At 43.4% G+C, this 24342-nt stretch overlaps 1 protein-coding gene across 7 annotated transcripts in view; it reads right to left on the bottom strand.

Moving 5' to 3' along the window:
* The window catches only part of CUNH1orf21 (chromosome unknown C1orf21 homolog), a 193773-nt gene that overhangs the window by 53184 nt on the left and 116247 nt on the right, over positions 1–24342 (bottom strand). The window lies entirely within an intron of this gene.

Here is a 24342-nt window from a genome sequence, read left to right as displayed (position 1 = left end):
GCCCACAGGTAGACACAGGGGTATGGGAAGGGCACCAGGCCACAGAGAGACATGGGGTATGGGAAGGGCACCAGGTCACAGGTAGACACACAGAGTATGGGTTCTTTACATCTATATTGCACATTGTGCTGAACATGCTAGTTGTTAAGTACTGTACATTTCAGTATCATGTGTTCACCACAAAAATACCACATATTGAAGTAATGGGTAGGTTAACCAGCTTAACTTTATCCTTCTGTACTATATTAAAAAATCATAACATCCCTTTGTGTCTCGTGACACCCCTATGATAACTATGATTTGTCAGTACATAATTTAAAAAGAAGACAAACCCACAGATGCTATCTCACAGGCAAAGAATGTGTGGAGAATGCACTGTTTTATGAATAGAAAACTGCAGACTAAAATATTTAAATCCAACAACTAAAAGAGGTGTAACTGTTACATTCAACACATTCCCACATTTTGCAGATTCAAGTACAGACTTCTTATATTTCAATACATTGCTGTTAACAGAGAAGCAAATTGCAAAGAAACAAGGCCTCATACTTTTATATATTAAATGAAAAGGTGAAGAGTAAGTTCCTTCACTGAGATTTCTAGTCATGTGATTAAACTGTTTCACAAATGGGAAACTGAGTCCCCGCTTAGTGTTTTATAGTTACACAGTGAGGCAGCTATCCACTTCATTAGGTGTGCCTTACCTGTGGGTATGTATGTACATTAATGTTTCAACAATGTTAATATTATATGGAAAGACTTGTGACTTACAGAACTCTTAGCATCACCACACCCATGTTCATAATCAGGGTGTTGTTTGCAGAATGCCATATTTCTTCCTTTAAAGAAAACTGGTCAAAATTAAAAGCCTAAATTGTGCTAGAGGTTAGTAAAAAAAAATACAGGTCTGGTGTTTTAAGTACAACGCACTTCATATTCAAGTCCACAGACTTCCTGAGTGGCGTCTGTAGACCCTATGGGTTTACAGTGCAATACTTGCTAGGAACCTAGCACACACTGTTTAGTCTCCTCCAACGAGTCTGTGAGGACTGTGGCTCAAATGAATAACTACAGCCAAGTTACCACTCAACACTGATCTGAATCAGTTAATTATAGGTTATACTTCCTCTTTTTCTGAGACAGGGGCTCATTCTGTACACCAGGCTGGCTTTGAACTCAAAGATCTGCTTGCCTCTCTCTCCCAAGTGCTGAGATTAAAGGTGTGTGTAGATCCAGCCTAGTTCACATCCTCTATTAGGACCAGTTTAACCTGCCAATGGGAGTGGGGTGGGGAGGGAAAGAGAGGGGGGGGATATGCTTGTATGATTGGGAGATGTGGGGGGGAATTACCATAGGTCCTAAGGATACCTTATTTACTGGTCTCACCTGGTGGTAGTCAGCCTATTCTCCCCCAGGCAGCAGGGGGTACCACCAGGAGCCATCAGCAAGGCTTTGAGAGACAGACCCAGATAAAAGGCACAGCAGAGGACAGGCCTTCCCCAGGCTGTAGCAATGGTCAGAAGGAGCAGGTAACACCAGAGCGGCTGCTGATGAGGTGGCAGTGGCAGTTGCCTGTTTCCAGTCACCGGACTGTGCACTTTGAAGTGACACATTTCTGATGTCCGAGGTCTACACTGCAGACTGCTCTGAATATCAAACCCCACACCATCTTCCCAGAGGGTGGCATATTCATTTTGACTGTTCTCATTTAATCTATTCAGTTTTAACAATTAAGATAGTAGATAAAAATTTAAATATCTGAAAGGCTAACAAAAGATAGAGAAACACATTTGGCTTTATTCTCTCTTCTGTATGTGGAAGGCAACACCCACACAGGTTTGTTCTCTCCCCCACCCCTACCCCCAGTACGTGCGTGCATGCCCGCACACGTGTGTGTGCACTAATCCTCAGGTGGGGAATGAAGACAGCCTCTTTAGGATCTTCTAGCTTTCTGCTTTGTGCTTCTCAGAAACCACGTTTCTATCAGCTACCCTAAGAACCTGAACATATGTCCTTTGTGCAGAGAGAGATTCTGTACGTTTAACTGGCAATAATATCACATACATAAATCCACGTAAGTAAAGAGCAATTACAGTTAAAGACAAAAAGGTAGCTACATAGGCCAGACCCCTATATAGACAAGAGAAGGACACCATTTCAAACATATACCTTAGCTTGGCCACTCAAATATATACCTGCAGCCTTGTCCTGTTTACTTCTCTCTATACTTAGAGAGAACCCAAGGTCTCTCCCACTTTGGTGATGTGTGTGTGTGTGTGTGTGTGTGTGTGTGTGTGTGTGTGAGTGAGAAAGAGAGAGAGAGAGACAGAGACAGACACAGAGAGAGAGACAGAGAGAGAGAGCAGTACATGCAGGCCAGAGGTCAATACTGAGTCTTCAATCACTCTCTACCTTGTTTTGTGAAACAGGGTTTCCCACTGCAGCTTATGAAGTGGGCTAGACTGGGTGGCCAGCAGGCTACTGGGACTGGGATGTTTCCACCTCCCTGGGACTGGGATCCTGGGTACAGGCTGCTGCACTTGGCTTTTCATGGAGATGCTAGGGGTCCCAACCCAGGTCCTCATGCTGACACAGCAAGAACTCTACTGTGTGAGCTATCTCCCTGGCTCAACTTTGTTGACTCCCACTGTAGTTTCCTTTGCTTGAAAGGCTATCAATGGCCCCTCTCACTATCAGCTGATTCTGAGGTTTTCTCTCGGGTCTGCTCTGATACTTTAGGTCAGCAAGTGCCCAGAGTCTGGTCAGGGTTGGGAAGGCTGATCTGCCAGCTAAGACACGAGTGCTGGGCCTGGGCTGTGACCAACGGGAAAAAAGAAAGCCTTTGTGAGAACCAGAAAAGGGGCCCATCAACCTGCCAGACTATGCCAGCGAGTCTGCATATACCAACCTGCCAGACTATGCCAGCGAGTCTGCATATATCAACCTGCCAGACTATGCCAGCTAGTCTGCATATACCAACCTGCCAGACTATGCCAGCGAGTCTGCATATACCAACCTGCCAGACTATGCCAGCTAGTCTGCATATACCAACCTGCCAGACTATGCCAGCGAGTCTGCATATACCAACCTGCCAGACTATGCCAGCGAGTCTGCATATACCAACCTGCCAGCCTATGCCAGCGAGTCTGCATATACCTGGAGGCCACCACTCAATTTGTCCACACGGAGGGGATTTTTTCCCCTAATTTGTACAAAGGCAGTACATAGTCTGTCATTGATCCTGCAGGTCTACCCTGCATATACAACAGGCCTTTTCATTCCCAGGACTTAAGGGAGTATGCAGTCATTTATGCTTAACTGGGTAGCAACAGGCCTTCCTATTGGACAAGAGCCACTACAGCAGGAACAGGCTTCCTGTTCATGACTACCCCTGCCACTGCTACAGAAAAGGCTAAAATGTATATTTAAGGAACACATTAATGAAAAGGACAACCATGGAGATGTTACCCTGAAAGAAATGCTCAACTTGGTCATGAAGGAGATGCCTAGAAGATTTACATAGACACCACAGTCTTTGGGATCCTCATTTTTGGCAGACTAAAAGATGGATTCACCCGTTTATCATCAGAAGGAGGGTTTTCATTGAAACAATTTCCTCTAGGGCTGGAAAGAAACATGCAGAGTCAGGCTGGCTGTGCCTCAAGGCCTGCTTGGAGCTGAGGGGGTTTTAGACAGTATCCCCACGGGAGCTGGGGGGACCTCAGCAAGCCAGAGCTCCAGGGACTCTGGAGGCTTCAGATAGACCAGGCATCTTGGGACTCGAAGGACTTGTTGAGACAAAGATTCCTGCCCAGTTATCAGAGGACATAAAGGCAAAGCTTCTACCTGTCACTCAGACTGCAAACCAAGTGACAGGAACACTGCAAATGAGAAGTTGAGGCCAGGGAGGAATGGTTACAGGCCAGGCAGTATCTGCCGGCAGACCTTGCACTGGAAAAGGAGAGATCTGTGTGGGGGAGGATCAATTGCTAAGATGAGGCAGGGGGATTCAGAGGGAGTTGTATCAATCTGAAATTCTTAAAAATTCCCAACCAGAGAAAGGTAGGGGAAGAGAGAGATGGAAGAGTTAGTCACTGGTAACAGTTTTCTGTTCTTAAAAAAGAGGAGTATACCAGACTGTATGCACATCTATTTTTAAATTTACATAAAACACTGGCAGTGATACATCACTTCCTATCCTAATTCCTTACTTATTATTATAATTTAGAGATTTTCATGGTTGCATATACAGATCTTCTTAACAGCTTGCAACACAGTCTGCATCATCATGTCACAGGCAGATGGCCAGGTGGCTTGGTGGCACTTCCCTGGGGTTTGTGTTGAGAGCAGCCTCATGAGGCCAGTAACCTCGAAGATGACCCCCAGAATCCCAATCTTAAGTGTTCACACCTTTGGGTAGTCTCTTCCCACAGGACTGGCCTATGTAACCACTGATCTGTGGCAGAAATGTGGGCATGGTCACTTCCGAGATTAGATTAGAAACGATGGAAGCTTTCCACTCGGCAGCTCTCTTGCTTGCTGGCGCTGTCTCCAGGATTATGCTCTGGAAAAAGCCAGCAGCTCTGTTGTGAGAACATACAGGCTACCCATTGAAGGCCTCCATACAGCACGAAGGAGCTTGGACATGAACGTTTAGCCCCACGCATATCTTGAGACAATGGAAACATTGGCCAAAAGCTATCTCATGAAATACCTCGAACTGAACCTCCAGCTAAACTGTCCTGATCGGAACTCAGAAACTATGATAGGGTTAAGTACTTATTTTAAGCTAACTTCTGTGGCAATTCCTAACACAGTAATAAATAACTAGTATACCAATATGATAAAGGCCTAATGGTCTCAAAAGAATCTACATAAGCCAGACATGGTGGCACATGCCTAGGAGCTCAGTACTTGAGAGGTAGAGGCAGGAATATTGGGAGTTCAAGACCAGCTTAGGCCACATAGGGAATTACAGACTGCACTGGACTGGATTCAACCCTATCTCAACCACCCCTCCTCCCTGCCCCTACCACAAGTAATTTGCAGTAAAATTTGAAAAGTTTTAGCCTAAACTTTTCCCCAGGAATGTGATACCAATAAAGTAGGAGAGCTCTGATTTCCCTGAGTCCTCAGACAAGTATGTTCAACTAATTAGTGCAGAAATGCCATCTGGTTGCTTTGACTAGGGTTTCTTTCATCTCAAAAGCTCTTTGGACACACCCAACACATCATCAGGGATTCAGAAGGAAAGGTTCTTCATAAGGAGCTAAAGGGTTTCTTAGTAGAGGCTGGAAGTCAGCATCCCTCAACCTCCACACCACTACCATGGCACTTAGGATCTCCCAGACACAATCAACGCAGGAGAATAATGACCACTGAAGCAGGGCTTGACAGTAGACAGAGTTCCTTCAGCATGCACTCTACACAGAACAGCAAGTGATCACACGAGGCTTACGTGACGGGGGTAGGATGAGACTCAATGTCTGTGTTTTGTAACGCCGCAGAACTTGGGTGAACTATCACAGTAGTCTCAAGTCAAATACAAACAACAGTTTTTGGGGAGCATAAATGGTTCTGTGGGAGAAAACACTTTGTCTTTTATGAAAAGCCATAAAAACATTGGGACTTGGTGACATTCCAGAGAAGCAGGGAACATCTAAATCAGAAGAATGCCCACCTCTACCTATTACCATGGACTATGATCAGGTCATGCCAGTCTCTTCTACCAGGCTGCCCACCTACGTGATCCTAGACAATTTACCTAGGTACTCAAGAGTTCTCTCTATGTGAAGTAGGGATACTGAAAATATGTGGTTGCTTGTAGAGGCATGTAAGGTATTAGCCTGTGGCAGGTACACAGTGTTTATTCTTGGCTTTATTCTGTGAATTCCCTGGTCCTATTCCTCAGTATTTCTATACCCATATGAGATTCAGTAGAAGGGTTGGGGTTTCTGCTCAATTAGGCAGCTGCAAGTGGCACAGGCACTGAGCCTCCCAACAAGCAGTGACAATATCACGACAGGCTAAATACGACTGCACCCTGTGCAGGGGAGGAATTTGCCTGAGAACAAAAACAAGAACATAGTTAGGGCAATTAATCACCTTCCTTTTTCTCCACAACATTCGACTTCAGAAAGTCAGGCATTCCATTCTTACAAAAGTGCAAATGGATAGCTGGCTAAGATGCTATAGCACACTTGAAGGCACGTTAAATATCATCATCATCCTGCTGAAGTTCAGAGGGGTCATCCTCAGCATCTCTGCAAACTGTCCACGATGCCACTGGGTCCCACTCCTGGGCACACCTTTTCCAAAGAGCAAGCCAAGATGAGCCTCCCACTTGCATGTCCAGGTCTACCCTGCTCACCATGCAGAAGCAAGCCAGGGCACTGCTGTTAAAGTGTTCATCGAGGCACACTGCAAACATTTCAGGCTCTTGGCATTGTCAGGGGACCACAAGCTCTCTAGGTAAATATGCCATAGTTAGATGGTCCACAGGATCTGGGCAAAGAGTTATACCTTTTCCTGTATAGTCACTTGTAAAACAGTCCTAGCCTAAGAAGAGATGAGGTCATGATTGTTGTGTTAGGAGGGAAAGGAGAAGGGTGAACAAACAATCATCAATTAAGTGGTCCCCCGTGGTTCTTCTGACCATTACAGAAAAGTCTGTCAGTTAGCATGATGCTTGAAGTAGAAACTATTTGTTTGTCAAATAGATAGACAAAACAAACACGTGTCTCCCGAGTTTAAAAAATATCATACGCCAAATGTGATAGGAAAGACATACAATGTATATTATAATCTGTGCTGCCACTACTGCCCACTCAGGTATAAATATCAGAGGACACAGTATTTTTGGGTTCCTATTAAAGTGGAAGTTGAGTACAGATAGAGGCTCAGGCCGGGCAGCATGGTTTCAAGCCCTACTTCCTCAGTTCTCCAGTGATAGATGTCTCAGCAAATTTCTTGATTTTTTTTTATTCCTCAGTTTGCATAAGATGATTGTTTGATGATTTTAGGAGCTAATTTATGTGCATCACTTAGAATATGTAACAGAAGCACAGAAGTAATGTTATTTCTTCTTGTAATTGGCTTTCAGATAGATGGATTTATCCTTTAAAAAGGTTATTTTAAATGTACCAATATACTTCAATAATAGTTTTAAATAGACATGATAAATGCTTGGAGTGGAAAGCTGGTATGATGACATTTACAATGTGGCCACTTACGGTTTACAGAACAGAAAATCACTCATCATGTGACTACATATGGAATGTTCTAGCATACTGAACTTTTCTCAAAATTAATTTAGAAATTGCCAGATCCCCAAATAGTAAAACTGCCACATTCAAGAATATACCATGTCTGTCAATTTCTTTCAAACACTTGATACATCTCTAAGATACTCAAAACGTAAGATGTTCAGGGAAACACATTGACTTAAAAAACTAGAAAACATACTTATGAGTAACTACTAGGAAAAGACAGCAAATAAACTAAGAAAGTAATGAGGGCACCACTGATTAGCATTTGGATAAAAGTGTTTTAGACAGAACAGAAGGACACATATACTGTATACAAGATTTATTTGGCACTTACTAGCCACGACAGACAATTCACTTAATGAGTTTACACTATAAGGACTGTGGAGTGACAACCTCAGCTCCCATTGATTATCATTCATGGGCCAGGGTTTCCCTCAGAGGGGGCTTATGTTGTGGTAACATGTTCCTAAACTCAGTAGTTTCAAATGACAACTCATCTTTCATGTCCATCATCATTGGGGATACTGTTGCAAGTCAAGGTATCATGCGGGCATCGAACTTGAAGTTCTACCCACAGCAATTAGGCAAGGAAGAACATCAAAGTTGTAAAATGTTCTGTTTGCAGATGACATAATCTAGAAAAATCTGAAAAGCATCACAAAATAGGTTGTTAAAACTAATAGGTTATTTTTTAAAATCCCCTAACAGCAGCACAGTATGGCATTGATAAAAGAAAGACACAGAGAACAATGGGGTGGAATGCAAGGCTCAGATAAGTTCTGGTACATTTGATCGGATGATTTTTGGCAAAGGTGCCAAGGCAGTGCATTAAAGATGCGTATTTTCTTTGAACAACTACTGTTAAGAAAAGGTGGACATCCTCATGCAAGAAGATGACACTGGGCCTTAATACCATGCACAAACTTAAGTTATGGATAAGAGATGTAAGGCCTAGAACTACAGACCTCTTAGGAGACAACAGGAGGACACCCTGTAGCTGTAGCACACACACTAGAGCCACACAGAACACTGACGCTCCAAGGACCAGGGCCTGCTAGAGCCAGAGGGATCTACTGTGACCTTCAACTTTGCACAGCAGCACCACGTTGAGCAGAGAAGTTTCTTTCTGCAGAAGGCAGCAATCGGTGCAGAACGTTGTAAGTTGCACAAGTGCTGAGCCTGAGCGAACATGGAGGGTACAGTCTCATAGGAGACATCTATATCAGCTCCCAAAGGGCTAGAGACTATCTTAGCATAGTGGGCAGAGAGAAGATGTAAGAGTTGGGTGATGGGGAGGGGTGCTGGGAAATGCTGTCTGCTGGACATGACATGGTATCTGCACTTATGAACTCAAAGCAGTTATGGTTACCTGAACAAGGCCAAGCCAGTCAATACTCCCAGCGTAGATAGAGGAGGGGCCCAAGGTGCTCCACCCCTGGTTGAAGAGCTTTGGTAATTGAAGGCCCCTGGGGAAGAGGAAGCCATTTTTCTTCAGGGATATGTCTAGCTGCTGGCTCATGCAGGCAGGACTAACTAGATTTAACGAGCTATTAAAAATAAAGCCAGCTCCTACTGGGGAGTCAGAGGGGACTTGGGAGGGGATATGATCAAGATATACTGTGTATATATCTTGGATATACATGGAGATGTCCAAAACTAAAATAATATCTATTAAGAAAAAAAAAACAAATTGCAAGACCCAGAGCTATAGGAGACAATAAAATCAATTTTTTACAATTTTACATTTGACCAAAAATTTGGATATATCACTAACGATTTGAGCAACAAATTAAAATAGAAATGAAAAACATTTTAAAAGCCAACATGAACAAAATTAAAAGGCAGATAACAGAATAAGAGAACAGATTTGAAATAGATCCAATAAAAATAATGCCCAGAATACAGAAAACTCCTAAAACCACAGGTATCTCCATAGCCCGTTTTCTTCTTTATATTCACTCCAGCCCCTCAGCCCACTGGATGGTGCCACTCACATCCAGAGTGGCTCTTCCCTGCTTCTTTAAATTTTTCTGGAAACACCCTTACAGGCACCTGGTGGTGCTTCTAAATCCCATCAAGTTGATATCGAAGATTAATCATTGAACATATTCAAGAGAATATCATTCAAACTTAAAAAGGAAAAGAATCGTGACATGGCACAATGAGGGTTAATCTCCAAGGCGTTATACTAAGTGAAATAAGCCCATCTCCAAGACGCAGACACTACATATTCCAGTTACACGGGGCACTTGGAGCAGCGCAGATTAGAGGCAGAGTAGAATGATGGCTGCCACTAGCCAGGTGTGTGTAGGTGCCTGAGCGTGTGTGCGTGCGTGCGTGCATGCGTGTGTGTGCATATGGGTGTTGAGAAGCTACTGGTTAATAGAATTTCAGTTTCTATAAGATGAAGAGGCCTCTGGAGATGTTGGTGGTGTTTGTGTTCCATATATCTATTTAATGCCACTGAACTGTACACTTAGAAAGTGACTGAGATGGTAACTTTTATGTGTACTTTGTCACAACTGAGCAAATCCCCACCAGTGACATTCAAACATTAGATGTAGCTTTCCTTCAATAATGGTCCTTTGTTATGTCTTCCTATTTTGGGATTTGAAAGGAAGAGGATTAGTAATCCTCACCCAACAGAAACCAGCTTGAACTTATTTGATATAAAACAAAGAGTGGATGTACAGATAGCAAGAGGAAATTAAAGTCTCAGTCCTTTTTTTTTTTTAGTTCTGAGGTAAGAAGAGAGAGAATACGTTTCTTGTTTATTCTCCCCTCTGTGGGAAAGCGATCCTTTCCCCTACCAAAAAGAAAATGAACGCATTCCATCAGAGTAGTCGCTTGAGCTTGGCAATGTCACCCTACCCATACTGTCTGAATGTTTTCACTAGTTTGTAGGCAATCAGACATGGTGCTTGGACTAATTATCATAATTCTCAAGTATCTGCCCCTTACAAGTGCTATGTGAGCACATGTCACTTATGAGACATGACAGCAATTCCAGCAATATCTCTTCCAGCAATGTGTAACCTGTTGCTACATTCTATCCAGAAAGGTATGCACAGGGGCTAGGGAATGGTCAGGCCTTGGAAGGAGTCTGCTTATCCTCCCTTGGGACTTCTCTCTTCTAGCTAGCTGGGCACTTTAGCAGCATTCTAAAACCCACTTTGGAAGTTGTGTGTTGGGTATGGCAGAGCAACAAGACACAAGGGGCCTGGGTCGCTGAAGCTACAAAGCTTCCATACCAGCCCTGCAGACTATCTGTATGTAGTGCTGCGTGTAAAAGAAATAAAATAAAGGCTTGTAACGGAGCATTTAGCCACAAATGAGCAAATGTGCTTGTGTGAACTGGCTCACGCTTATGTCTTGAGATGAAGCAATTAAGAGCGGAGAAGTGAGAAGATCATGCCCAGATCACATGGCTTCCTCTTCTGCAATCTGTACATCAAAATGATGGGCGTGAGGTGAAGTACCCCACGGACCTTTAGTGATTTAAAGCCATCTTCATAGCATCATGACTCACAGAAGACTGGCAGGGGTAGCAACAGTGTTTAATTCTATGAATGACATCATTTCAATTGTCTTAGCATGATCAACAGAACTCCTAACAGAAATGATTTAATCCAGTGTAGATTGCAGGCTCCAACGCTAGTAGGAAACTCCGAGGTTTCTGACAAGGAGGCAGCCACACCAGGCAATTCTCTAGTCATATCTCCTAAAGTCTTCCAGGCAGCCATCAGTGATCTGCTCTGCACTTAACCTCAGATACAACCGGGATTTGGCTATGATTGTGAAAACACGAGGCTTTTGGTGAGCTTATGAGAAAACACAGCCTCACTTAAGGTCGAGTCCACCCAAGGGGTAAGGGGCCAGGTTTGTTTTCAGTGAACTTTTTCACGGTTTCTTTGGTTTGCCCACTTGAAATGACGCTCAACAGGGGATGGCGCTGCCTGCTGTCTCTTCTGCATCTGAGGCTGTGTGTAAGAAGTTCTGAAAGGGCTGGGAACTGCTTCAGGAGGCAACTCGCCTACCCACTTACGCTCTGGATCCAGCCTACCGAAGCAGGGCAAGCAGGGCTTCTTTCTTCCTGCTGGAACTTTACGGTTGTTCCCCAGAGTTTCTTGGCAAGAGAGATGACTCTAAATCACCTGACAACTGAAATCCCAGGTTGGATTTTACACACCTCTTTCCAAGTCCCTCACAGCTGTCCTGGGTCACTTCCATGTGAGCAGGGGTGGCAGCAGCGGGAGTGGGGATCCCTTTCCTATGACAAATTGCTCTTCTGCCTCACTGAACTTTGGTGTGTTCAAACTTATCAATGCCGTTACTGTTTCAAAGCTGATGTCACGTACTGGATTTCAAAATCCCCCCGGGGATTCCTGTTTGTTGCCTGAGAAAGCCTGAGCTTTCTCAGAAGTAGCCCCTCCCCTACACACACACACACACACACACACACACACACACACACACACACACACACACAATCTTTCTTGGCTCCCACTGCTCCCTTTGCTGGCCCACCATGGCCTACACTCCCTTCCAGGGGTATCTCTCCCCATCCTTCTGGGCACGTTCTCTCACTATCTCCCGAGTGTCTCCTCTCTGAGTATCCTCGCCTGCTCTCTCCCTGACTCTGAGGAAAAACTATGCAAGTCCACAGCATTGTCTGTTTAACCATATTTTAGTTTTTTAATTTCCAAACCATCCCAACAAGCTGCAAGCATCTGGGGGTGGGGGATGGGCGTATCCCCTAACTTTGTTCCCCATACATGGGGCAGTTCTTGGTTTTTGGAAGCTGTTCAATTAATATATGTTTATGGAATGACTGCAAATGAGAGGAAAATGAACTCTGAAACACAGTGTAAAAATGAATTACACAGAAGAAAAAGTTATGGATTGTAATGATGTCTTTTGCTACATCTTTTGTGCTGAGACAGACACAAAACATTTATAATGCAGAAAAGAGGCCCACACCTGGCTGGGCTCAGGAGACTCGGCACTGCCACCTTCTATCTCCTTAAAGCGGTACGGCTGACAATCAGGAAATTAAAACAGAAATTCCACTTCACTCCAAAGTAAATTGCAGGCACCAGTTGGCAAGGACCTCTCTTCTATGCCTTTTCTTGTCTCAAGTCATTCAAATTGAAATGAAAATACCCACAGCACAGACTTCCTAATGCATGATGCTCCCAGGAGCTGGTGGCCGTGAAAGTGCTGCATCAACTAGGGTGACAGGCAGGGAGGCCATGCCGTGAGACGAGGTGACAGGAGAGGAGGTGACGGGCAATGAAGGGCATGCTGTGAGAGGAGGCCAAGAGGGATTCTCTCAAGATTGGTCACCATGGGACAGACAAGTGGCTCATGTTAGGGATCAAAGAGATTCTCAGAGCTCTGGGACAGTGGGCCAAAGCCCAAAGCCATGTAAGGGCTCACCTGATCAGGGGATAACACAAGAGCCACAAGAAGCCATTGTCTTTACTCAAGACATGTTCAGATCTGCATTACGACACAGCTTTAATATCCGGACAGTGGCAAGCAGCAATGGACCAGACAGGACGGGACAGGGAGTGGTCAAAACAGAGGGACAGCGAAGACACACAGTCGTGATGTAGTGCTTTATGTTTTTAATAATAAACACCATGCCATTGCGCTCTCCTATGTTTGACTCAGATCTCCATTATAGCATTGGCCTTGCTTTCCAACCACTTGGAGTTAACGACACTGGGAATAGAGCCTGTGAGGGGCGGTGTGTCATCTGCTTCCTCTAATCTTCATAGCCCTCTTGGAAGATTGGCACAACGGCTCCTGTCTTACAGCTGAAAACCCGAGGCCAGGCAGGCGGCGTCATGTGATCAAGCCCACACCCTCCGTCTGCACCCTTCCCCACGACACCAGAACTCACTCTAGATTTTTATCAACATCAGATGCAGAATCCAGTTTGTTGAGGAAAATGAAAACGCAAAGAGTTTCCTCTAAACTAAAAAAAAAAAAATCCATTTAAAATTATCTGAGCGTTAATTCAATCAGTTACATGCACACTCACAAAGAATAAAAATCAAGACAAGAAAATTTTTATTTATAAACTAGCACACTGATGACATGAAATCTGAACCATGCTTCTCGTCTGTTGTGGGGATAAACACTGGCGGTCACCAGGTGGCAGAGGAAAGATCAACGTGTTCCCTGAAACTGTCCTGAACTACAACCTCAGCTGTGCCCGCTGACTGGGGCAGGGGGGGAGACCTGCTCTTAATGCCCATGCTGGTGGAAATAAACCTTAAACTTCATTCTCTTGTCACTAGCACTCAAAGCCTACCAGAGAAAATCGGGGGGAATCTGGCCCTAGTGAGACAGCACTAATGAAAAAGAAAAGCTTAGAAGATCCTAGACGCAATTGTAAATCCCTTGAAATAAACATAGCACATCATGCGAAAAATATTCAGGAAGCAGATGTTACTCATTCTTAGGGGATGGAAAGAAACATTCTCATTAAGAAACGAACAGAGCAGGATGGACGCATTTACCCTGTGACAGTAGCAAGATCCCCATGGCCTAGTCAGCAGTAAAGTCAGCGCTGCAGGCTGGGTGGGCTAGTGTGTAGGACACAGGTTGGAGAAACAGACACAGAGCAGTGAGAAATAAGTGGATATTGGAAAGGGGAGAAAATGGTAGACACAGACAGCACAGCACTGAGACTGCCTTGTACTTTTCGTTTTCTTCTGCAGGGCTTTGGCCTTCCATCCTTGTCCTTGTGGGTGCTCTCATCTTATGACAAGCCTTCCTCTTGTCATACCACCGTACCATGGTAGTGAGTAATTATTACATATTCCTAACAGCTATCACAACCATTCACGCACACATCTATGCATGTGTAGCATCAGTAATGTCTTTGGAAATAGCTCAGCAGCCATTTTATTCAACAAGCATTTGTTATTCCTGCCTCTGGTGTCTTATCCATATCACACGTGGACACTTCTTAGGCAACTAAAGCTGTATGCTCATTCAGACACCTTCGCTAGCAAAGCATAAAACCCCGTGTCTTTCCCATTCTTTCTGTATCTGAAGTGCAAGTCTAGCACAGAGTAGGTACTCAAGGCACATTTAATATTTGGATAAGAGAAATGAGATCAGGAAGAAATGAGAGGGTTATTAGATTAGGTGAAAACATACTTCAAAGAGCCAGTAATCAAAACATGCAAAGCAAAATGCCTTGAGGTATCATTTGCAGTTATCATTAAATCTGTAAAAGCTTTTTAACAACATAAGCTACTCCTCTTACATCAGTGTTGAAACTGGCAGTCTCCATACTAGTGGGAGGGTCTAGGCAGTGAATGTCAAAACAACAAAACCATTCATGACCATCAAGCCAGTGATCCCACTTCCGAAAACTCACCAAAGGAAGTAAATCAACAGAAGACACTGATTGCATTTGGGGACGTGCTTATAGAAACACTATGCCCTATGCAATGATGAATAACAGGAAGTAGATTAATACTCAGCTGCTGGATAAAAGCTAAAGAAAATCAATTTAAGTACTTTTATACACCCATTAAAATTTAATATGATGATGATAAAGGAAAATGGAAAATGATATAAGGCTAAAAAAAAAAAACCCTGAAATGCAAAATTCATGCCAGCCATGACTGTGCATCTACAAAAGTCACTACTCAAATCTAACAAATATTGACAGCATTCCTCCCATCCCAAATGAAAAATGTATTATGATGACAGGATATATATGTCCTTTAAATCAAATTTTAAGATGTAGTTGCACTGAAAATGGAGTCAGACATACTCTGCATACTTGTTAACATTTTATTAGATGAACCACCTCAGGTAAGGAGCTCAGTTTCTCTGAATTTACCTCATTCACTGTCAAGCAAAAAAAATTTCCTATTGCTTTGCATATTTCATTAAATTAATATATGTATAAACATGTACCCAGCACTTAATATGCACCTGGCTGTGATGCTTAATGTTTCTCATTAAATGGCAGGACTTAGAATAACCATAGAAACACACTTGTGGTTGGACCTATTAGGATGCTTTCATAAGGGCTTAACTGAGGAAGGAAAGCCCACCCCAAATATGTGCAGTATCATCTCATAGGTTGGGGTCCCTGTGTGAGAGAGGAGGGAGCGAGCTGAGCATTAGTATTCCTCTCTCCTTCCTTCCTGACTTGAGGTGCAACAAGAACAGGAGTTTCATGGTCCTCCAGCTACTTTCCACCAACTTTCCCCCAGCCATGACAGATAGTACCCTTAAACCACGAACCCAAATAAACCCTTCCTTCCTTGAGTCGCCTTTTCCAGGTTAGTCTTACCAATGAGAAAAGTGTCTAATACACCAGCAGTTAGAATCACTTCCCAAAGGTTCATCTGCTGAATCCCCAAACCCTTTAAGATAATGCACAGTGGTTCTGCAGCCTGGATTAACTATAGCAAGATAGTGACTTTCAAAGGCTTCCAAAGGCCATTGGATACAAATGGGAACAGTCACTCCCTATCTGCTAAGGCAGACTGTGAGCGAAGGCTTTCCTTGTACTGTCTCATGTAGCTGTCCAGTAGCCCTGTTGGCAAGACCTTGTGAGTGTGTCCTCAAGAAACTGAGCCCCAGAGAGGTAAATACACTCCAGTAAGAGTGCAGAGGTCTGAACCTGAGTAGCTGAACTCACAGTCAAATATTTCACCATCACGCAACAGTGTGTCCAGCTTTGCTAGGGTGTATTCAAAGCCCTTGAGGTATTGAATCATGTTAGGCCAGGAAGCTCTGATTGGCCACCATGATTTAGGTTCTTGGCCTCTGCTCCTGCTATCCCTCGCCCAATTTCCTCCACACTGCCCTGCAGCCTTCAAGATCCTGCCTTCCCACAGCTCCTCACACGTAAATGGCTGTCCCCGTGACCTGTTGCTCCTTTAGTCTGTAGTCAAAATGACTAAGTGTCATCTTTTATACTCCTTTACCAGTCTGCTTCTTCTGGAATGTGGGCATCACATAGAGGCCATGTTTCTTATAATTTTGTAAACCCTTTTATTGCTACTCTAGGCACAATTCCCATAGATGATTACTTGTAGAATAAACAAAATATCCCAGCACGGAGGCTACTCCCAAGAATGAGGCCAACACTGCAGCATTGTTCATTATACACAGATGATAGCAGGAGCATGTGGCTCTCCACAGTAGTTTCCACGGGACTTTGAGGCTCAAGCTAAATGAAAACGGGGTGAGGGGCGCTCTCCCATGAAGGCTTCTCTAATGTTCTTCTAATGTACTTCTAATGTCAGGTGCACACAGTGCCATATGTTCACACTTCAGACCCATCAGGAGGCTCCACGGAAACAGGCTGCTCATGGGTTTGCCTCCCAGTAGCAGAGAGAAGACTCTGGGTATTCCTAACAACACCCAAACCAAGCCAGGAGCTGAGATGTAATCTGAGATTAGTGAATACTTACTCTGAGAGTGAAAGAATGGACAGATGGCTGGGGCCAAGACTTTGTTTTTTTTCCTGGGTTCTATTTGTCTGCGTGTTTTAGACTTACTCTGTGTGTGTGTGTGTGTGTGTGTGTGTGTTGCTTACATGTGCACCACAAGCATGCCTGGTGGTCAGAAGCACACCTGCAGAGGTCTGAAGAGGGCATTGGACCCCTGGAATAGAAGTCATGGATGGCTGTGATGAACCACGTGGGTGCTGGAAACCAAAGCCAGGTCCTGTGCAAGAGCAACAAGTGCTACCCAGCACCGAGCCATCTCTCCAGTCCCTGACACCTCCATTGGTAACATGCTATGCCACACCAGTATCATACTGTGGGACTTCTCAATGTCATGGGATCCCCTGAATTTTTGTGTAAAAAACAAATCAACAATTTAAAATAATGGGGTTAACCACTGGTTCCTTTGAGCTGAATCTTGAATCTTCGTGTTTCTTGTCAAGGACTGGGATACGCTACCAGGAGCGTTAACCCTGTAAAGATCCCCCCCCAAATAGAAATTTTACCTTTGAAAAAGTAAAAGGCTATTTGTAACTTAAATGTTCTTTCAAAGTGTGAAAAGTGAGATACTTGGTGAGCCCGTTCTCTCTGCATGGCTAGGAAGCGAGGCACTACCATTCATCAGTGGATGAAGATGCCGCAAAAGCAGAGATAAGACATGGAAGACTGTTGAGTTCAAAGCTGACTTTAATTATCGAGGCCACCGGGGTAACGGAGATATGCCAAACATTTAGCTAATTAGCAGGCCCTTGAGACAAGAGCGCTGTCTAAAGATAGACACAGCTTTTCCTCATTAATGTGTGATGGCAAATTCTAGTAAAACAAGCAGTATCATTCTCTATAAACTCTCTGAATTTGTTCTTTCTCAAATTTCATTTGCAATATGGGCATGTATACTTGAAGGTTGGGGGTTAAGATACGGAATCTTCCACTTTAAACCAACAACTCAACATTGGCCACCATATTAGGATTCTTAGAAGACTAAACAATTATTAATGCTGATTTTAATATTCACAGACTAAAATTGGAATCAGAAACCTGATTTTTAAAATTCTGTGGGTCATGTTTAACAAAACAGTGTAAACTGTGATTCACAAGCATAAGTGCCTGGAATTTTCTAGAAAGTTTTGAAGACATATGCTACAAATGGAAGTAAAGACATAGAGATGGAGCAAGAACCACTACCTTTTATTAAGAAATCACTGTGCTGCTTACTAGGTGTTTACAAAGAACATGAACCCAGAATGTGACCATCATTCCTGTTACAGATGAAGGAGGCAAGGACCATGGAGTTGGTTGAGTTAGAAGCAAGGTTAATGTTTTTCTCAGTCTCATCTGGCTAAGACTTGATGGACAACGGGAGCCCTGGGGGTACCTAATACGTACAGGAGTGCTTCTTTCAGAACAGAAGTTTGAGGTTATGGTTTCCTTGATCAGCTTTTCTTTTTGAATAGAATTAGATCGAAGGGCTCAATCCAGTTGTCTAAAGTCAGTGGGTCCTCATGGAGCAGTACCTAACTACCCAGAAATCTGAGTAAATTGTGATTATAGCAACCTGCGTTTCCCAAAGGTGGCGGGGGCATTCTCTCTCATTCCACACAGTCCTTTGCCATGCACGTTACTCTGCCATTAAGAAGTGGGGTCTATTTTCCCCCCATCCAGGTAGGTTCTGTGACAATTACAGAGGCTCCACTGCTTGTACAAAGCCAACTATCAGGTGATAGATGTGACTACCACTAGTCTACCAGCTGCAAGAATCCCACAACATGTAGAAGTCCTGTGGACATTTTTGTCCTGCAGATGAGTTCACAGCCTCTATAAACTGCCAGCCCTGTGTGCAAGCCATCTTGACCATCTACTTAAGCACAGCCCATATCCTAAGCAGGTGCCCTTGAGATATCAGCTGGACCTTGTGTCAAGCAATCTGCAGAAGTGTCCAAAAATAAGGAAGGCATGAAACAGTGCAGACCTGTTATATAATAACTGTTCATCGGAAGGATGTTGATAGCGGAGACTTCCAGGCTGACGCAACTGTACCTTTCTGAAGCAACTAGAATTTTATCTTGGGGGTAGGATGCACACATTGAAGCACCATATGTACTTCAAGTGGTGGCTAGGCTGTAGGCATCAAATTCTCTTATTGAGAAGTAACTTCTCAAAGATTCAAGGGACTACAAAAATGTCCCCATGAAAACATTTTACTTACCATTTGGGCTTCTTATCAAAGAATAGAGGGAGGATACTGAAAAATATTTGCCTTTATTTTTAATCCAAAAATAAGAGTAAGGCTTACAAAATGATTAAATACACTGGGAGTTTATCACAGAATGGCAAACAATTCTTATGTTCTTTCTTTTTAAAAAATACTTTTAATCTTTTGTTGTTTTATTTTATATGTGTGGTATTTTTCTTCTTTTTATATCTATGCACTATGTGTAAGCAATGCCCGTGGAAACCAGAAGAAGGTGTCAGAGTTGCAGATGGCTGTGAGATGTCATGTGGGTTCTAAGAATCGAATCCAGGCCCTCTGTAACAGTAGCGAGGGCTCCTAACCCCTGAGCCATCTCTCCAGTCCCACATTCTATTTTCTAAAAGCATAGCCCAAATATATTTGCCCATGGTGAACTTTAGAATAGTAATAGCTGAATTTATTTTTATATTCCATGTAAAGTTCAAGTCCAAGAAAGCAAGAGGGAATTCTAATCACTAATGATCCTAACCCAGTTAACTTAGCAATATGTATTTGTGGTTCATTAAAATTTTTCACTGCTTAGTAACTTATTTATTTTCATTACTGAGTAATATTCCATTGTATTGATATGCCATAGTTTGTCCATTCATCTATCCACAACATCTTGGTTTCTTCCAGTTTTGGGTGATTATGAATGAAACTGCTATCAGGAGGCACATGGTTTTTGTATGGTCACAGGTTTTTCAATCAATTCGGAAAAGATTCTAAAAGCATGATTCTGGACATATGGTGAGACTATTTTTAGCTTTGTAAAAATCTATTTTTGCTTGGGAATGTTACATTTCTATGCATACGAGGTACAAAAACATAAATGGTTCTCGTGGGACTTGTAAATGATTTTATTTATTTTTATTCACTTCTATCTTTTGCCAAGTGTGTTTTAAAGTAATTCAAAAGCAAGTAGTATATTTATGAAGGAGGAAAAGTTAATTTTGGAAGCACAGCTAAACACCAGGAGTGAACACATGGCACATGCTACATGTTGGCTCATCCCCTTTCTCCCTGGCTGGCCCACAGGGATCCTGGATAATGAGCTTAAGCATTATGGGGGTTAAGGTACTACTGCAGAGCACCTCAAGAGCACAACGTCACCTGTCACCTGCCTGTCTACAGCTGCCATCTCCTGCTGTCCCTTTCATGCGAGCGTGCCGTGGACTCCACAGAAGAAAGGAGCCCCTGGGCAGCATTTGGGAGACCCAGAATCATGTCAGTCCTGCACTGTTCTGTTCTAATAGTCAGTCTTTTGTTTCATTTCTGGGACTAATCTTTTCTTCATATGCCAGTTCCCTCCCACAGAATACCATTTCACGTCTGGTCTAAGTTCCCTTAACCATAAAAATTCATCAAAGAAGTATTTATCTGGGATTAACCAAGCCCCTAAAATACCAGGTTAGGAGAAATTTGTCCACAGATGAGAGTCTGTTCGGCAACCACCTACTCAGACACAAAGCAGAAAACCAAGACAGCTCACCGAGTCTGGAAAGACAGTGTTGTCACTATCAATTGTTTTATTTTTCAAAGGAGGAAATCTGGCATCAACTATCATACAGAACACTGAGTAAATAAATTAAATTAGCCCTATTATGCATGTGAGGCAGGCGGTTAGAGCAGTATTTTCATGTCTATTATGATACTGACAGGCTAAGCAATACACCCTCTTGCTTTTAGAGGAGATGGATGAATATTTTATGCCTTGTTCGTTTATTCTTTCTACTCCCTCCCTCCCTCCCTCCCTCCCTGCCTCCCTGCCTCCCTCCCTCCCTCCCTCCCTCCCTCCCTCCTTTTCTCAATGATCACACATTTCAGAATTACCAAGAACCCTTTGAAGATAAAAACCACGAAGCAAATTCTGGATATTATCTTCTCAGAAATGAAGGAGAGATGCTGACCAGAGTCCAGCTTTTGGAAACATCATGGCTTCTTTGGATACTCTCACTTCCATGGCATAAATTATTAAACTGGGGTGAAGCCACCTCACTGAGTTTGTCAACAGACGGGTGAAATTTATACACTCTGGTTTTATTTTTAGCCTCTTGTAAGTTATAAGAGAGAGAGCTGAACAGCCTCCAGGAAAGGCACAACACTATACAATGGCTCTAAGCACTCTAATGATGTCAGTCACCTCAGTTGTCACCCATTTCCCAGACTCCACCATTGTAACCAAGCCAAGTGCCTACAGAGTGTCTGTGTGTTAGAGGCGAAAAGATACCCAGAATGACAGGAACAGAATTTTGCCTTGAAGATGGCATCTGTGTAGTTCTACTTAAACACTGGGGTCACAGTTGGGAAAGAGACCAGAAATCTAAATCAAAGCATTGCTTGTGTCTACTCTATCATTTCAGGGGCTGGTCCAGGGGCTATCCACAACTGGGCAGGAGAAGACCAAGAACAGATTCGTCTAAGACCATTCAGGAAAGGCATCTTGAAAAGCAATCACTCTGGCAACTATGCTGTGAACAGGGAGTCATTAACACCTTTCATCTTTAACTTCCACTAGGAGGGTCTGCCCTGTTTAGTCTGTAGATACAAATGATGTAGTAGACAACACAAAGTGACGACTGATAAATCAGGAACTAATGTGTCACCAAGGGAAAAAGATACAAGATAAAATATAGAACTAGTCGATGTCAACCAGTCACAAAAACTTCCTAGCGTACTCCATCAGCCTCCTAAGTCACTTATCATTCCTGCCAACTTTCCACGATGGCCTCACCCTTTCCCTTCTGCTCAAAATCTTTCCAGTCTCCTTTTCTAACGACAAGCTGGCCTGGTTCAGGCTCTGCTCCAAGACTGGCCTACTATACTGCCCTAAGGTCCCAAGTGAGGGACCACCATTTCCTTGGAGCTCTCCCCAGTCTTCCCAAGGTCCCCTCACTTCTGTTTGCACTGTGTACATCTGTTCTCCTTTAAGTTTCCTGGGAGTCACCACTTGACCTTGTCAAACCTTCTATCCCATCGGTGTTCCTGAAGTGCCTAACTGATGGCCAGAACGGAGTTCACTGAAATGTATTTATTCAAGAGACAGATGGTTCTGGGATCCAAGCCTTTGTTCACTCTCACTTTGTTAGTGCTTTGTATCAGTACGGGAGAGAGAAAAGGTCACCTGAAATACAATTTCAGTCATGTTTTTCTATGCTTTCCTTTTGATATGGTCTTGCTGTCATTTCAGAAACCATTTTTGAGGAATTGGGGTGTGGCTCAGTGGTACAGCACCTGCCTTGCACGTGTGGGGCTCTAGGCCCAATAGCCAGAACCCTTACTCCCCAGCAACATTTGAGTCATTGATTTCTTTGTATAGTGTAATGTTTAATGATGTGTATAACTGAACCGTTGTTTCCTGGGAGCAAATAATAAATAATAAACCACGGTAACAACTCTTTCTTCAACGGTGGTGGGTAAATAGTTACTTAGAACTACCTTTGTTTCTGCCATAAAATACCAGTAACAGCAATGGGTCCAGGTGACTGTTTAACTAGGCAAGGCAGTGACGGCTTGGGCTGGTCTGTACGGTACAGAACACCTGTTAGCACTGTTTTAATCCCGTAACATGTTGTTTCCAAATCAGGAGCCAGGCTGCGGCTAGTCGAAGGACACTCAGAAGGCTGAGTCAGCAAATCCCTCCTCCTTAGAGATCAAACTCTTGTTCTGCTGGAGAACAAATGACCACAGTGCCATAATAATCTCTAAGAGCCTGAATGTGCTTGGCTCAAGTGCCACAAAAGCGCCAGCTGGGGAAAGGAAGTCTTCCAAGATGGGTGCAGAGGCACTGTTCTTCCAGCTATTCCTTCTATGCGAAACAGAGTGGGAGGGAAGGGTGCCAAAGCCCTCTACTCGCACATTCTGCCCTCCTCAGGCTGATGACTACCCAGGAGAACTTCAGGCTGATGTCAACCCATATTACAGGGGAGGAAGAGGACTCCTCACCCTTAGAATACTTAAGCTCTTAGATGTACTTGGGTTAAGTCTAATGCCAAAGCAGTAACTGTATTATAGGAGAGTATACATCTTGCCATTGTGGTTTAAATGTGAACTCTCTTCCATGGGTTCATGTGTTTGAACGCTTAAACCCTTAACTGGTGGTGCTGTTCAGGAAGGCTGTGGAAGATTTAGGAGGTGGCGTATTGCTGAAGGAAGTAGGTAGCTGGGGGCAGGTTTGGGAGCCTGCCCAACTTCCTGTCTGATCTCTGCTTCCTGTTGCAACAAGTGTGCAACAGGGACACTGCGGTCACCTTGGAACTGGCCAGTGTCTTCCTCTCCATGATGGACATATCCCCAGCAACTGTGTTGCCTCTTCTTGGGTATCTGGTTATATCTAGTCAGGTGACTAATTTCCTTGTGTAAATAAGATATCAAGCATGCCTTCCTTTACTTTGTTGTGGGAATTTTTCAGTCTCTACAGTCCCTAAGCCAGGAAGCAAGTCCCTCCAAGTTCAGACCTCCATCCCTAACAAAATCACCTAGGGCCCAACCTGAGGACAATTCAAGCCACAACTGGAGCAGAGGTGCTCCATACAGTTTCCCACTTCTCTGTTAACACCTCCTTTACCACTGTTGGTTCACTTACCTCATGCTAAAATGTCCTAGGAATGTTTACACGGGTTGGGAAAATGAAACACTCAAAGTCATAGTGTTTAGCATTATTTGGTTTCTAAAAAAATTAACTTAACTTTGCATTTGAGGACAAGTGGTCAAAGACAGTCATCCCTAAGATCGTCAGGCCAAACTTTAAACAGTTATTGTATTAGCGACTCCATGGGTCATGGTAAAGGTAAACAAATGCAGTCCACATGGACTTCTGCAGTGTTAATTATGAGAATATCCTTATGGGGATGTTTATCCGATTAGAACAAGCATTGTGTTATCACCTACAACCTTCAGTCACATGTCCTTTATTCTTTACAAAGTATATACTGACAATTAGAGTGATTTGGTGGCTGTGGTCTTGAGCATTTAGCTTTCCTGTTGACCTAAATCACCCAGCAGAAACACTACTTTGTGGAATGGGAGTCCTCTTGCCAAGGGCACTTTCTTACTTTACCAGGTAGATGTCACAGCTCCTAAGATTCTCATGTGTTTCTAGTACACTGTGCCTCATCAAAGATATTTCCTAGTTTCAAGTCTTCTCTGAAATCAAATGCCTCACAGGCTGAAAATGGGTGTGTCTAGTCATGTGTAAAACTAAATTCCACTTTACTTCCATGATGAAGCACATTAGAGCATTTCATTTTAAAAACTCTGTTCCTTGACTGTGCTCAGGAATTGGTGATTTAGATGCAGGTGTTTGTTTGTTTTAAATCTTTAATTATGTGAATGGCTACATGTCTGTGTG

Source organism: Mesocricetus auratus, unplaced genomic scaffold (genome assembly GCF_017639785.1).
Source record: "Mesocricetus auratus isolate SY011 unplaced genomic scaffold, BCM_Maur_2.0 Super-Scaffold_100676, whole genome shotgun sequence".
Classification (NCBI taxonomy): domain Eukaryota; kingdom Metazoa; phylum Chordata; class Mammalia; order Rodentia; family Cricetidae; genus Mesocricetus; species Mesocricetus auratus.
Note: the sequence above shows the minus strand (reverse complement) of the source record. Positions and strands in the feature narration are given on the sequence as shown.